The sequence below is a fragment of the Ursus americanus genome, chromosome 1, assembly GCF_024610735.1.
Source record: "Ursus americanus isolate L20-20 chromosome 1, mUrsAme1.1.p, whole genome shotgun sequence".
Classification (NCBI taxonomy): Eukaryota; Metazoa; Chordata; class Mammalia; order Carnivora; family Ursidae; genus Ursus; species Ursus americanus.
Window position 1 is genome coordinate 40,426,084 of NC_142127.1, and position 12,235 is coordinate 40,438,318.

Below are 12,235 nucleotides of genomic sequence, written 5' to 3' on the forward strand. Positions count from 1 at the left end.
CTCTGCCTAAACGGGAATCTGACTTTTGCCTCTCATTCTCTAACTTGGCCTTGGAGCGCCCTCCCAAATCCTCCTGCCCTGGTCATTGTACCCTAAACTTTGCCATCCTGGCTTGGTGCCAGTTTCCTTCTTCCTCCCCTGCAGTAATCTCCATATCTCTATCTGCATGGTCATGTGGTTTATGACTCTGAGAGGAAAAAAGGAGGGGGAGGGAATAGGAAAAGGAACTGCCCGAGACAACAAAGATACAAACTTCCATCTGTCTCACATGTTTTGCCGAGAGCCAGAACTGCTTGGTGGTACAGGTTTTAAATTCCATGCACTCGGACAGAGTTTCCTCAAAAAAGCATCTCTTAACTACAGCTTCTCTGTCTTGCCTCGAGACCCTCCTGCAACCAGCGGCCCACCAGGTGGAGACCAAATTCCCAGGACTAGCCAGTTCTGCTGGAGCTTGGGTATCTGCCAAGCTCACAGGCCAAAGCAAACAGAAGAGGGAAAGGGCACAGAATGGAGAGACCAAAGGGGCATTTCCCAGCGAAGACATCAGCACACACACAAAAAAAGCAGTGTTTTTAAAATTCTGCTCATGCAAAAATATAAATTCTTGAGAAGAAAATTTTCCTCCCGCTTTTTGTTTTAATTTGCTGTATTTACAGTATTAGATAGGTTTTATTTTTCCATTGCATACAAGAAAGTTGAATGTTGGCTATCTGTGAGAGAGTTGTAAAACACAAGTGCTGAAAGAAATTAATAGTTCACTTTATGTTCAATGAGCAAATGGAATGTTTTTCATTACAAGCTTATTCATCATTTTAGATGCTTTAAAACATATTTCCTTTTCATGGAATAATTTCATCATGAGTAGACATATCTCAGGCTTACTTAACATCTAATTTAAGAGAGGGCAGTGTGTCAAAGTAGAAAAGAAACCAGACTGAGAATCAGAAGCTCTAAATTCTAGTCCTTCTAACAGTGGCACTTCAGGGATAGTCCTAAACTCGTCTGCAACATGCAGGCATTGAACAGAGCCTCTCCATCTTTTGTTGTTGTTGTTACAGTCATTTTCCTGTTCAGTAACTTGGTGTGCTAAGAGTACGGTACAGTAAAAAAAAGAAACACACTGGGATTCAAAAGACTCAGCTGCTTCTAACTTTCTTTATGACTTTGAGCATTTACCCTCTCCTGTTTCCTCATCTGTAATAAAAAGGAAATGGAACATACGGTGTCTCAGGACATTTCCAGCTCTAAAATTTTATAACAAAGAAAAATGGCCATCGTGCATATGCTGCCTTCCACTGGCATGTAAACTTGATGTTTTGCTCCAAGTAGCCCAAGAAGAATACATGCATTTGTGAAGCATTTCCCCAGTGTGCTGGAGCATGCACGCACTCATTCATATGAACAGAGCACCTTAGCTCCCAAGGAGAAAGCTGTCTTAAGACCCTTTTTTGGTTCATCTTTCTTCTCAGTCTCTGAGACCATGCTCTGGAATCCAGCACAAACTTCATTATTCCTAGGCTTCATCATAGGGACCTCCGTAGGCTTTCAAGCAAAGGCAACCACGCTTTGCCTAGTCTTTGCCTGCTGTTTATAAATATACTGCTTAAGTAAAAAAAAAAAAAAAAAAAAAAGCCTTCTTAAAAGCTAAAAAAAAGCCATTTTTTCAAACAGATTTTAACATTTTCTTACATGAAAATGTGATTAATCCAAAAATATTTTTGTGTTTACAATTTCTGGACTTTTGTTAAAATGCCCTAACTAGTCAAGAAAAGTATCTTTGATTCAAAAGGAAGTCAGAGCTGTAGTCACGGGTGGTTTACAGAACATTTTCTGGTAGTCTTTGCTTCATTTCAATATCTTGCCACGATTGGCTGTTGAAAGCTACAAATAAGGAAGTCTTCAATTTAGGGGATTTCTCAGTGGAAGTTCCCAGTTCAACACAAGAGAGAGCTCAGGACGGTTTGGGCAGCATTGCTAGAGCCTGCAGATAAAGCTTCCAGACTCTGCAACTGGCCACGTCTTTCAAGACCGCCAGTCTATGAAGGAGGACTTAGAACCCGGAGAAGAGGTAACCAAAACTTTAGTTGTTCCTACCAATTCTCAACCTAGCAAGGTGGCCTGGATGTCTTAGACTGAAGCGCTGCAGATTTGTTCTACTCTTCGTCTGCAAAGTGAGTAATTTATGACATGATTCAATAATGTCTTTGTATTTATTGTCATAATTGGAAATTTGGCCTTTAAAAGATGAGGTCCCTAACCAAGACTAAAGAAAATTTTTAAATACTGTGATCTTTTTACAGTCTTCTCAACTTTTAAGATCCAATTTACGTCTCTACTTGAAATGATATTTTTAAGTTTATATCTGGAATATATAAGCCTTCTCCAATGAGTGGTTTTTATAACATAAGACTTAAAAGATATGTATTTGGCATAATTAAGTTGTATATCACTTACTAGGTTGAACAATAAACTAATGCTATATATATTTGTACTTTTGGGGGACCAAATTTTTAAAGATCAATTCTGGCCTGATTCAGTCCATTCAAAAATTAACTCAAGGTTAGTACTTTTTCACCTCTTAAGAAATACACGTAAATGAGTATTTTTTACAGTAAAACATTAACCTTACAGACAACATTGCATTTCCTATCTTAGAACATTTAAGCTTTCACCATGGTAGTAATCCAGTCTTATTGGTACCAATTGGCCTTTATTTTCACAATCAAAAATGAATACTGAAGATTATGTAGTATTTTCTTAGGAATAATCCTAAGAAAAGTTGATAGTTTGAAAAGATTAAACAGCAAAATCATTACCAACACCAAGAGCTGCTGTTTACTGAATGTCTGCTGGAGAAAAACAGTCACAGGATCTTCCAGCTATGTAAGTGGTGGAGCCAGGGCTCACATCTGAATTCATATTACTCCTTTTCTTTTTATGACTCTCTGTTACCACTGCTCTGCCCTCTTACAATATTGAAATCGTATTTTGAGATGTCTTTTCCAAAGTGCAGAGTGATGGGGGGAAAAGGAAGATGACTTGGCCAAGTTCACAGAGCAGGCAAGTCATTCATAGAAGCTTAGAAGTCATTCCAAGGTCTCGCTTCTGCTCGCTCTCCCACCCCATTCTTCTCATTCCTTCCAGGATGCACTTCCACTCATGCACAGGTGCACACATTAGTTACTTCCATGCAGTGGGGGACATGGGACTGTATACTAGGTCCGACCTGACTGAGGTTCCTGCAAGCAGCTAGTTAGGGCCCCAAAGCAACATCCGGGCAATGAAAGAGATGGCCAATGGAAAATATTGAATCAATTTGTTAAATTCTGCCCAAAAAGTCCTGGTTGGAATTTCATGGAACTTACTAATTAGAGGGAAATGATCATGCTTATAGTAGAGAAACTTCCTGTCTGCACACATTTTTTCTCTCCATGTATTAAGGCTCCGGGAAACACCATAGGTTCTTTATTTATTATAAAATATACTCCAATATATTTCATCTTCTTTGTGTATAGGGTTGGGATGCTATTTGGATATGGACATTCTTTCCACTGTTTTTTCTAACAAATTACTGCTAGCATTTAGAAAAGTTCTTGATTTCATGTTTTTATTTTGTATCCAGCTATTATATTGATCCTCTATTTGTTCCAAATTACTTTAGGTAATTCACATGTGAAGCCTAGTTCAGAAAAATGTAATTTTTTCTCCTCTTTTTTTTTTCTTCTCACCAAAACTTCTAGAACAATGTTTAATAACAGAGGACATAGCAGCTAACCTTCTCTTGTTCTGATCTCAGTGGGAATTTCCCTAGTGGTTAACATTAAGAATGATGATGGCTGTTGGTTTGAGATAAATACATTTATCATAAAAACCAAATAACTACCAAATCTAGTCCTCGCTCTGTTTTACTAAAGGTATATCAAGCCTTCATGTTAACCTATATTCAATGTCTTCTGGTATTATTAGAGATAACTGTAAGATTTTTTTCTACTTTAAGGCATGTAGTGCTCTGCTGTTACACAATGCAGTAATTGCCTTATTTAAAAATTCTGTGTTATCAAAAATCATGCCTCCATAATAAAGGTATGTTTATAATTATAAAGTATATTTAGTTATTGCTCTAGTTAAAATAATAAATTAGTTGATCAAAATGAACCAAACCAACCCTACACATTTCCTCATTCTCTCTTTAATCCACATGCTCAGATGCCTCCTTTCTATTATTTTGGCTTCACAATTCAGTTCACAACTCAAATTAACAGAAAAGAATGAAAACAATGTGGCACAGCCAAGAAACCCTATCCAGGCAGAGCAACCAGATATTCAAACAAAGCAGCTGTTCCTACGCTTTGTGCAAAAAAGCTTTCTCCCTTTGATGACTGTGCTAGCTGCCAGCCACGGTTGTGTTATAACCAACAACGGTACGCAAAATGTGGGTCCAAATTAAATACTATTACACCAATTTATATTAAGAAAATGCATGCTAAAAAAACCTGTAATTTGTTGAGGACTTTTGCTTTCATTTGTACAAGTGAAATTCATTTGTATTTTTATTTTTTGGTAAAAACACCGAAGTTTTCCATGTTCTAAAAATGTTTAATGAGAGTTATCTGCTCCTTGAAATGTTTAAAGAGCAAATCTTCACACTGTTTGTCCTTGGTACCCACTTTTCGAAGTAATTCTTTAAAAGCTTTCCAATATTTTCTATTGTAATTGATCTAGTTGGGTTTAATGTTATTTTTTCACGCAGTTTAGGTAGCTTATAAATGATCCTTTTCATCAAATTTTTCAAAAGTATTAGCACACCCAGTATTCTCTTGTACTTTTTTATCATCTCCAAAACTATATAACTATAACCTTTTTCACTACTAGTTTTATTCTTTAATGTTTTTGCTCTCTTTTTTTTTCCTTATTGGACATGTCAAAGAATTTATCCCTTGGATTAATCATTTTATGATTAGCTCTTTTTAAAATAGTTTTTGCTTTCATTTCTATCAGTATTTTCTCTTTTTTTTTTTTGAGATGTATTTATTTATTTAAGAGGGCAGAGGGAGAGGGAGAGAGAGCATCTCAAGCAGACTCCCCACTGAGTGGGGAGCCTGATGTGGGGCTTGATCTCTGGACCCTGAGATCATGACCTGAGCCAAAATTAAGAGTTGGAAGCTTAACCAACTGAGCCATCCAGGCGCCCCATCTTTATTAGTGTTTACTTAATGTCTCTTATTAGACTATAGTATTTTACTTTTTCTTTTTTCAATTTTTGAGTTAAATGCTTAGTTCATTTATTTTTATTCTTTATTCTTTTATTTTTATTTAAAGCTAAGAATTTTCTGAGCACCATTTTAACTACATCTTACAACTTTTGCTAGGTCACTTTCACATCATCATTTTATGTTTTTTATTGTAGCTTTATTTCCTCTTTGATCCAAGAGTTATTTAGGACAACCAAGTTTTTTTCAGTTAATAGGCTTTGTTTGTTTAGAACAGTTTTAGATTTAGAGAAAAATTGAGCACACACAACAGTGAGTTTCCATATACCACCCTGCCTCACCTCATCACATAGTTTCCCCTATTATTAACATCTTACGTTAGGATGGTACATGTGTTACAATTAAGGAACCAGTATTGAATAAAAACCAGTATGCTTTTACTAACTCAGTCCATAGTTTATCCAATTTTCTTATTTCTTTCCCTTTTTAAACAATTGAGGTAAAATTCACATAACATAAAATTAAACATGATAAAGTGAACAATTCAGTAGCATTTATTCCATTCGTAGTGTTGTGCAACCACCACCTCTATACTGTGTCAAAACACCTGTATCACCCCAAAAGGAAACCCTGTGCCCGCTCAGCAGGTGCTCTGCATTTCTTGCTCCCCTCAACCCCCGGCAACTGCCAATCTGTCTTTTGTCTTTATGGATGTACCTGTTCTGGATATTTCCTATAAGTGAAATCATATAATATGTGACTTTTTCTGACTGGTTTCTTTCACTTAACATAATGTTTTCAAGATTCATCCATGTTGTAGGCTATATCCATACATTCCTTCTATGGCCAAGCAATATTCTGTTATATGTATATACGACAATTTGTTTATCCATTCATCTATTGTTGAGTAGGATAGTTGGGCTATTTTCACTTTATGGCTCTTGTAAATAGTTTTGCTATGACCATGTATTTATACGTATTTGTTTGAATACCTGTTTTCAGTTCTTCTTGGGAATAAACCAAGCAGTGGAATAGTGTGTCATATGGTAATTCTGTTTGATGTTTTAAGGAAGAACCAAATAGTTTTCCACAGTTGTCAAACCATTTTACATGCCCACCAGAAATGTATGAGAGTTCTGATTTCTCCACATTCTTGTCAACTCTTGTTATTCTCCATTGTTGTTGTCGTTATTATTATTATTATTATTATTATTATTGCTATCTTAGTTTAGGTGAAGTGGTACCTCATTGTGATTTTGATTAACATTTCCCTAATGACTAATGATGTCGAGCATCTTTTAATGTGCCTGTTGGCTATGTGTATAGTCTCCTTGGAGAAATGTCTGTAAGTCCTTTACCTGTTTCTAAGTTAGGTCGTTTGTCGTTTTGCTGATGAGCTTTATGAGTTCGTTATATAGTCTGGATTCTTAGAGTCTTATCAAATATATGATCTGCAAATATCCTCTCCCATTCTGTAGATTGTCTTTTGATAATATCTTTGATGTCTTTCAATGTCCAATTTTTTTGTTAATTTTCGTGAAGTCAAATTTATTTTTTTTCTTGTACATTATTTGGTAGCATATCTAAGAATCTATGGCCAACTTCGAGGTCATAATGACTTACCTCTAAGTTTTTATCTAAGAGTTTTACAGTTTTAGCTGTTACACTTAGATCTATTTTGAGTTAATTTTTATATATACTGTGAGGAAAAGGGCCCAATTCATTCTTTTGATTACAGCTATAAGTTGTCCTAACATCATTTGTTAAAGAGACTATTCTTTCTCCATTGAATAGTCTTGGTGCCCATGTCAAAAATCAATTCACCAAATATGTATGGGTTTATTCTTCACTCTCAATTCTAGTCCATTGATCGTATGTCTATCCTTATGCTAATGGCACACTGTTTTGGTTACTGGAGCTTTGTAGTAAGTTTTGAAATTAGAAAGTATGAGTCCTCCAACTTTGTTTTTCTTTTTCAGTATTCTCTTGGCTACTCAGGCCCCTTGTAGTTCCATCTGAATTTAAGGATCAGCTTTTACATATCTGACAAAAGAAAGGGGGGGGCATTGGAATTTTGATATAGATTACCTTAAATCTGTAGACGATTTTGAGAAATATTGTCATCTTAACAATATTAGTTCTTTCAATCCAAGAACTCACAATGTCTTTCCATTTATTTAGATCTTTCTTCATTTCTTTCAGCAATGTTTTGTAGTTTTCAATGCACAAGTGTTTTACCTCTTTGGTTAAATTTATTCTTAGATATCTTATTTTGGGGATGCTATTATAAATGGAATTATTTTCTTAATTTCCTTTTTGGATTGTTTATTGATGATGAATAGAAACACAACTGATTTTTGCTCTTGTATCCTACAATTTTGCCATCTCATTTATTAGCTCTACTAGCTCCTTGTGGATTCTTTGGGATATTCTACATATAAGATAATGTCATCTGCAAATAGAAATATTTTTACTCATGGCACACCTGGCTGGCTTAGTTGGTAGAGCATGCAACTCTTGATCTTGGGGTGTGAGTTTGGGACCCATGTTGGGTGTAGAGATTACTTAAAAATACAACCTTAAAAAAAAAAGAAATATATATATATTTAAATAGGGATAGATCACACTTGCATGATGCATAATCTATTTAATATGCTGTTGGATTTGGTTTGCTAGCATTTTGTGGAATTTTAAATCTTTATTCATAAAGAATACTGGTTTTTAGTTCTCTTTTTTTCTGGAGTTTTTGTCTGGCTTTGATATCACAGTAATGTTGGCTTCATAAAATGAGTTAGGAAGTATTCCCTCCACCTCTATTTTTTTGAGTTTGAGAAGGATTGGTGTTAATTCTTTTTTAAGTGTCTGGTAGAATTCTCCAGTGAAGCCATCTGGTTCTGTACTTTTCTTTGTTGGGAGGTTTCTGATTACTGATTCAATCTCTTTATTTGTTATAGATCTGTTCAGATTTTCTGTTTCTTCTGATTTAGTTTTCATTGTGTGTTTCTAGGTATTTCTATATCTTAGATTATCTTATTTGTTGGTTTATAATTCATAGTAGTCTCTTGTAATCCATGTTATTTCTGTTTGATTGGTAGCAATGTCCCCACTTCCATTTCTGATTTTAGTTGTTTATTATTCTCTTCCTTTTTTTCTTATAAGTCTAGAAAAGTTTTGTCAATTTTGCAGATTTTCTCAAAGAACTGACTTAGACTTCATTGATTTTCTTTCTTTCTTTTTTTTTTTTTTTTTTGGTCTATTTCATTTATCTCTGCTCTAATCTTTATTATTTCCTTCCTTCTGCTAGCTTTGGGTTTAGCTTGCTCTTCTTTTTCTAGTTCCTTGAAGTGTAAATTTAGGTTATTGATTTCAGAGCTTTCTTATTTTCTAATGTAGATGTTAATTACTATTAATTTCTCTCTGAGCACTGCTTTCACTCATCCCATAAGGTTTGGTATGGTATAATTTTGTTTTCATTAATCTCTAAGTAAATCTAATTTCCCTTGTGATTTCCTCTTTTGATCAGTTGTTTAAAAATGTGTTGCTTAATTTGCACATATTTGAATTTTCCAGTTTTCCTTCTGTTATTGCTGTCTAGCTTCATTTCACTTTGGTTGGAAAAGATACTTTGTATGACTTAAGTCTTTTTATATATATTGAGACTTTTTTGTGGCTTACCATTTGTTTATCCTGGAGAAGGTTCCATATCTACTCAAGAAGAATGTGTATTTTGCTGTTGTTGAGTGGAATGGTCTATATATGTCTGTTAGGTCTAGTTGATTTACACTATCATTCAAGTCCTCTCTCTTTCTTGATCTTCTATTTTTCCACCCATTATTAAAAGTGGTGTAGTAAATTCTCCAACTGTTATTGTAGTACTGTCTATTTCTCCTTTCAATTCTATCAATATTTGCTTTATGTATTTGGGAGATCTATTGTTTGATGTGTAAATGTGTATAATTGTTATATCTTTTTTATTAGTGACTCTTTTGTCAATATATAATGTCTTTCTTTGTCTCTTATAACAGTTTTTTACTTGAAAGATATTTTGTGTTAATATAACTATCCCATGTTTCTTTCAGTTACTGTCGCATGGAAAATCTTTTTTCCATCATTTTACTTTCAACTTAGTTGTGGTTTTGGGTCTAAAGTAAGTCTCTTGTAGTAAGACTATAGTTTGATCGTGTTATATTATCCATTCTTGCTAAGTTTTGCCTTTTGATTAGAGAGGTTAATTCATTTATATTTAAAGAAATTACTGATAAGGAAGGATTTACTTCTGCCATTTTGCTATTTGATTTCTGTATGCCTTATACAATTTTTCTGTTCCTCATTTCTCACATTAGTGCCTTCTTTTGTGTTTAATTGATCCTTTGCTTTGTACCATTTTATTCCTTTCTCATTGTGTGTGTATGTGTGTGTGTGTGTGTGTGTGTATATATATATATATATATATATATATATTAGATATTGTTTTAGTACTTACTGTGGGGATTACAATTAGCAATGTAAATTTATAACTATCCAATATGAATTAATACCGACTTAGCTACAATAATATACAAAAGCTTTACTCCTATACAGCTTAGTTCCTCCCTTATGTTGTTGTAATCACAGACTTTATCTTTATACATCATGTACCCATTAATATAGTTTTATAATTTTTAAAGCATTTGTCTTTTAAATCATAAGAAATAAAAAGAGGAGTTACAAACCAAAAATACAATTATGCTTGTTTTCATGTTCATCAATGTAATTGTCTTTGTCAAATTTTTTTTTGTAATGCTTTGAATTATTGTCTAGTACCCTTTTATTTGAGCCTAAAGGACTCCCTTTATCATTTCTCATAGGATAAGGAAGTCTACTAGCACTGAACTCCCTCAGCTTTTGATTATCTCAGAGCATCTTAATTTTTCCTTCATTTTTGAAGAATAGTTTTGCCAGATCGATAATTGACATCTTTTTTTTTTTTTAGCACTTTAAATACGTCATCCCACTGCCTCCTGAACTTCATGATTTCAAAACAACATTGGTTGTTAATCTCACTGAGGATCTCTTGTATATAATGAGTCACCTTGCTCTTACCACTTGCAGGATTGTTTCATTTGTGGCTCTCAACAGTTTGATTATAATGTACTTCAGTATAGATTTCTTTGAGTTTATCTTACTGGGCTCATTGAGTATAACATTTAGAATTTGACCGGAGAAAATGAGGAGAATCATTAGGAGGCTAGTACGATACGTAAGAATTAATGGTGGCTTGAACAAGGGGGGACAGAGAATGGCAATGAAGACAGTGTGTAACAATGAGGACAGAAAGTATATGCATGCAAGAAATGTTGCAGAGGAGTACTCATATGAGTTACCTTATGGGTGACTGATTAAATGTCAGGAAGAAAGAGTTTTATATCTTTGTTATATGGGGAATGTCAAAAATAAACATAAATAAACATATAATTTTGAATTCTAATTGTAGTTACTTACCTTCACTTTAAAAAAAAAACAAAACCTAAAATAATGTATGTCTAGCTATCATAGTTAGAATGACATCCTATCTATCCTTTCTTTATTTCTATAAGTAAAAGATAAGAAAAATAGTAAATTAGAACTTTTCACTTCCTGCCACCTCTCTTCCATCCACTTGAGTTTTTGTTGCTATGAACAGGAATTTTAAAATACATTATTATTAAATTATTTATTTATACCTGTACCTTATATCTTCACAATTACCTTTAATACCTTCATTATATTTGTTCCAAATTTTCACTTAATCCAATAGTTATTTCCAATACTTACAAATATTTCTTTTATCTCAGAATTTTACCTTTCCTCTTCTAAAAAATTTGATTCCCTTCTTGAGTAACTGAAGTGTATCTTCAACTATTTCAGGAAATGGGTGGTATATTTCTGAACCTTGAGGTATCAAAGAATATCTTTGTTTTCATTTCCTATGTGAATGATAACTTGGGTGGGTATAGACTTTGTAAGTTAAAACTTTCCCATGTTACTGTAGATGTTATTCTAATCAGCTTCTGAAGTTTAATGTTGAAGGTAGTCTATTTTTCTTTCTTTGCAAGTAATTTATTATTTTCTTCCTGTTTTCTTATTGAATTCTTTCCATACCTTACATATAGGAAAACTTTCCTTACCCTCTCAAGCCTGGACTCCATTGTGTTTTCAAAGTACCCTATACTGACTCCTATTGTAATATTGTAATACCACATTGCGCAATAATTGCCTGCTTCTCAAAAATTACCCACAGCAGATACTAAGTTCTTTTAAAGTAGGACTGTGTCTTGGTCATCTTTGTATCCCTAATTTTTAGCACACAGCAAGCACTCACAAAATACTTGCTTAATAAATAAATAAATTGGGGCGCCTGGGTGGCACAGCGGTTAAGCGTCTGCCTTTGGCTCAGGGCGTGATCCCGGCGTTCCGGGATCGAGCCCCACATCAGGCTCTTCCGCTATGAGCCTGCTTCTTCCTCTCCCACTCCCCCTGCTTGTGTTTCCTCTCCCGCTGGCTGTCTCTATCTCTGTCAAATAAATAAAATCTTTAAAAAAATAATAATAATAAATAAATAAATAAATAAATTGATAAATCATTTCATATCAAAATTTTTATGGATATGTCAAAGTGTTTGGTCTCTTTTCACTAATACATTTTAAAACTTATCGAGTCCTTTTCATCTCCAATTGCTTTGGATATATCTTCTGATATATCTTTGGTTGCTATTTCTGTTCTATTTACTCTGATCTCTTCTTCAGGAAGAAGTTGGAGCACTTTCTTTCCACTATCCCATTTCATGGTTTTCTTCTATTTGTCCTTTACATTGACATTTGAGAGCATTTTGCAGGCTTTTATTCTAATCATTGATTTAATATTCTGCAGTATTGATTCCATCCTTGATTATGTTCAAACAATATTTTAATTTTGCCATTGCATGTTTTATGTCCTTATAGCCTTAACTTATCCAACTTTATTTTTATTTCTCCCTGCCTCCTAACTAGGTCCTTCCTTTTCTTACT

At 34.0% G+C, this 12,235-nt stretch overlaps 1 protein-coding gene across 2 annotated transcripts in view; it reads left to right on the forward strand.

Moving 5' to 3' along the window:
* The first annotated feature begins 1,947 nt into the window (after nt 1–1,947).
* Nucleotides 1,948–12,235, forward strand: part of TANK (TRAF family member associated NFKB activator) — an 87,386-nt gene continuing 77,098 nt past the window's right edge. Inside the window, exon 1 of one of the 2 annotated variants that reach the window (XM_045780857.2) lies at nt 1,948–2,068. The gene's annotated coding sequence lies outside the window, so the exon portion shown is untranslated. Of the gene's footprint in view, nt 2,172–12,235 lie in introns of both variants that reach the window. The other variant, XM_045780851.2, reaches the window with a different exon arrangement.